This window comes from Sardina pilchardus, chromosome 14 (genome assembly GCF_963854185.1).
Source record: "Sardina pilchardus chromosome 14, fSarPil1.1, whole genome shotgun sequence".
In the NCBI taxonomy this organism is placed as follows: domain Eukaryota; kingdom Metazoa; phylum Chordata; class Actinopteri; order Clupeiformes; family Clupeidae; genus Sardina; species Sardina pilchardus.
The window spans coordinates 9,183,204-9,187,592 of NC_085007.1; the positions used below are offsets into that span (position 1 = coordinate 9,183,204).

Genomic DNA, 4,389 nt, shown 5'->3' on the forward strand with positions numbered 1-4,389 from the left:
TGGACAGATTCAGTGTTACTGCCCAGAGTGACTCGAGTTGGACTGAGTTGCCATCGTGGCTTTTATCCACACTTCCGAAACGTTTTGTATCTTCAGTGGCAATCATGAACTTTTAGCCCTGGTTCCTGGCGGTTCTGAGTGAAGAAAGGTTCTAGAACGTTTGTGATCCTGAGGGTAAACCTGATCCGGGACCGAGATCTGCTCCAGATGTTCGGTGGGATTTCTATTTTTCTTTTTTTTTTTTTTTTTTTTTGCCTTCACCATCGATGTGGAGGTCTTCAGCACCCTTCATTCACACACCAAAGAACTGTTTACTAAGATGACACTCCGCCAGCATCTCTAGACTGCCTCACTGTTTACAGAAAAGAATCCTAACAAAAAAGGAGATTAAAATGTACATGTGCCTTAAATGACTGTATATACTGTATTGTTTGGAAGAATGTGCACTTATTGATAATCAGAGATGTTTTGAATAGTATTTTAAACTGGACTTTTTGTTGTTCAATTTTGTAATGGCATGTCTGATTTTGAGGTGTGATTACGATAGTTTTGATGCTATAAAGAGAGAAAGGTCCTCCTCCATTAGTTGTTGAAGAACTATGAAACTAACTGAATGGACTTTCATGAACTGGATAAAAACAAAACAAGTGATGATGTAACCTGAAAGAAATGTTATGGATTTGATAATGTGTCAAATTAATTCTCATGTTATAAAATTTCTGTGAACTACCTCATGCGTCTCTTACATAAGTTCATCTGAGCTAGCGCCCTCTGGTGCCCCATAGGGGTACTGTACATCCTGCACCTACACTGTTACATTGTGTTCCATGAGCACACTTCATTCCCTCTTCCCTGCTGCAGTGCCCCAAAGTAGGCGAGGGCTTAAAGACAAACAGTTGTAGAGAATTTGAATTGATTGGTGCTCTTGAATTGGCACTGTTTAGGCTGATATTTATTGCATAAGCAGTGAACAACAGTTGTGTTCACATCAACATGGAATGGGGGAGTATGGGAGAGTTGGGGGGGGTGGGGGGATGAGCTGTTTTATTACTTAAGGCAATCTATAGCCAGGGGAATGTAAGAGCTCTACAGCTAATGCAAATTGCACAAGTCAACAACAGGATGTGTGCCATCAACTTAAACTGTAGCAGATGTACTGTACCTAATGCAAACAAACAAACAAACAAGCAAACAAAACATGGGCTCTCAATAAGAGATATTGTGGCTCAACTTGTTATGGATATCATTTTTAAAGAACCATCAACTGCTGGGGTCTGAGTGTAGGGTAGGGTGTCAAAGAAGGGGATGTTGGAGAGGCACATCTGACACGCAATGAATTCTGTCAGCAGTGACCAGATGGAACAAAAGCAAGTGTCGGATCAGCAGATATTTGCCATTTGTACAGAGTTCCTTAGGAGGTTTAAGCTGTGGTTAGAGGAAAGCTGCAGTTTGCAGAAAAAACAAAACATCTGACAGCAGCGAACATGGTTAGTTTCTTTTCCCTTCCACAGGCAAAATTTTAAAAAAATAAATAAAAAAAAGAGAGAAATCAAAATGTAAAGTTTTCCCAGATACAGATTGTGTTTAGCTGGCTAGGCTGGCTCTATATGCGGTGGTTCAACTTCCTCAGTGACTCCTTTCCCTCCCTCCTTATTAAAAACACATGTGACAGATGATACTTTACATACATACTGTACTGTACATTGACATTCTCATACCTTACACAGACCTTTACCACACCTCCTGCAGTGACCAGTTAAGGTCTGCTTCATGAATCAAATTCAATTCAATTTATCCATAAGGTGCTGTCCACAGAGTGGAGAGTCAGAGTTTTTTTTTTATGGATAATTGAACACAACATCCTTCATAGTTTGTGATTGTAGTATCCAGTTGATATGTTGTTTGGCAGGGTAGTAATGGAGGAATATTGAATAATTTGTTCCATCAGGGTTGATTAGTATGCTATTGTGTGTGTGTGTGTGTGTGTGTGTGTGTGTGTGTGTGTGTGTGTCTACGTGTGTGTGTGTGTGTGTGTGTGTGTGTGTGTGTGTGTGTGTGACTAATATTTAGCAGACTCTTATCCATAGTGACAAAATGTCTGATTGTTGGTGATGTTACCGCTTCTCTACCAGTGTACCACCTGTGTGTGTGTGTTTTGTGTGTGTTAGTGTGTGAGTGAGTGAAGAGTGTGTGTGTGTGTGTGTGTGTGTGTGTGTGTGTGTGTGTGTGTGTGTGTGTGTGTGTGTGTGTGTTGTGTGTGTTAGTGTGTGAGTGAGTGAAGTGTGTGTGTGTGTGTGTGTGTGTGTGTGTGTGTGTTGTGTGTGTTAGTGTGTGAGTGAGTGAAGAGTGTGTGTGTGTGTGTGTGTGTGTGTGTGTGTGTGTGTGTGTGTTTTGTGTGTGTTAGTGTTTGAGTGAGTGAAGAGTGTGTGTGTGTGTGTGTGTGTTTTGTGTGTGTTAGTGTGTGAGTGAAGAGTGTGTGTGTGTGTGTGTGTGTGTGTGTGTGTGTGTGTGTGTGTGTGTGTGTGTGTGTGTGTGTGTGTGTGTGTGTGTGAGAGTGAGTGAAGAGTGTGTGTGTGTGTGTGTGTGTGTGTGTGTGTTTGTGTGTGTGTGTGTGAGTGAGTGAAGAGTGTGTGTGTGTGTGTGTGTGTGTGTGTGTGTGTGTGTGTGTGTGTGTGTGTGTGTGTGTGTGTGTGTGTTTTGTGTGTGTTAGTGTGTGAGTGAGTGAAGAGTGTGTGATCAGAAGCCATTTTGTCCCCTCACTTGTGCTCCTCCTTGGTGTTCTGTCTCCATGCCGACGCCTGCAGGACATCGATCAGGGGTTGTCAAAACTGGTCAGACTCAGCACTGAGTTCAGTTCCCTGTTGCTTTTTCTCAAACCCACATGGAATCAATTCCTAACATACATCAACATAATCTACAGCTAAATCACTGTGTCTGGCCCGTCATCCAGATACTTGCAGCTAGACAATGCTGATAAGAATGTAGGGAAGCAGTGGACCGAGGGAGTGTTGAACGCATGGTACGGTTAATACTTTTATCCAAACTAAAGGTTCTTTGGCTTAGCCAAATAGAAGGAAGAGTTCACATTCCATCACACTCTTTAAAAAGGGTTCTTGGGTTGCTTTATAGAACCGTGCAGGCTTTAAAGAACCCTTACTGCTCACGCTGCCACATCCAAAGCACAAACACTGAGTACCTGTGGCTTCACACACACACACACACACACACACACTGAGTACCTGTGGCTTCACTGTAAAGCAGGGAAGTTGATGACAGTCAGAGGTCGTTGTTCTAGAAGCAACCATACACTCTCAGAAAAAAAAAGGTGCTAAATGGTCCTATTGCATGTCTGTTTTCCAGTGTAGCCGCAGATATTCGGTGCTCGTGCTTCGGATGTGAGCACCTGCAGTAACGTGCTGACACAGTAGAGGGCAGTAGCGCGCAAATCTGTTGCCATCATTCAAGCTCATGTGCAGCACATGTAGATAAAAATGAGGAAGGCTAAATCCTAATATCTCACCTTACGCACTCAGACACTTTGATGTGCATTCCCCTGAACTTTTAGGAGGGCTTAGCGCTGTCCCACTGAAAAATTGCAAAGTGCTTGATGATGCTCGCTTGCACCCTATTTGAGCCCTTTCCCCCAAGTTGGCGTACGTGACCACTTTACTCAAGGGAATTACCCACTATTCATAGCAAAGACAAGGACACTCAAAGGGTGGCTGGAAGCTTGATAAAATTATATATATAAAAAAAAAACTGATAAAACGAAAACGTGATGGTTTTTATATTGTCAATTCAATGATAAGTCACAGCTGCTGTCCCATTCCTGTTGTTAGTGTTTTGAACCCTTGCAAGCTTGATCACTATAGGACTGATGCCAGCTATTAGTGTGTAAGGGTTCAGGGCTTAGGGCTTAGGGGAGAAACTGGGATTCAGCCCATGTGTGTTCTGCTGGACTGACCCAGAGTCAGCGGGGCTTTCCACTTCATAGTTCTGTATGAGTACACCTGTGAACAAATCCATGGGTAGGCTACGTCAGAACCTGTTGCCATTATGCAGAATGGAGTTCATCCGAAAGCTGAGTGCAGTATTATACCCTATATGCGCTGATCAAGGGAACTTAATTTAGCTGTGAGGGTGCTTCCCACATGAGTTTGCTTGGTAATCGAGGAGGAGTGAGTAGGAGCCCGTTTCCTAACTGCCCGGTGAGTGCATGGGCCTTTCAGTGATGTTATGATCGAATCTGAATCTGTACACAGAGACAGTGATGAACAGACGTTGCAGTGGCGTTATGAACGAGTCTGAATCTCTACACAGAGACAGTGATGAACAGACGTTGCAGTGGCGTTATGAACGAGTCTGAATCTCAGAGACAGTGATGAACAG

The 4,389-nt window shown here is 43.2% G+C and overlaps 1 protein-coding gene across 3 annotated transcripts in view; it reads left to right on the top strand.

The window, feature by feature from the left end:
- The window catches only part of scarb1 (scavenger receptor class B, member 1), a 26,794-nt gene extending 26,065 nt beyond the window's left edge, over positions 1-729 (top strand). For all 3 annotated transcript variants that reach the window (XM_062554491.1, XM_062554492.1, XM_062554493.1), the window contains one exon: positions 1-729. This exon is cut by the window's left edge and continues 552 nt beyond it. The gene's annotated coding sequence lies outside the window, so the exon portion shown is untranslated.
- Positions 730-4,389: the final 3,660 nt, after the last annotated feature.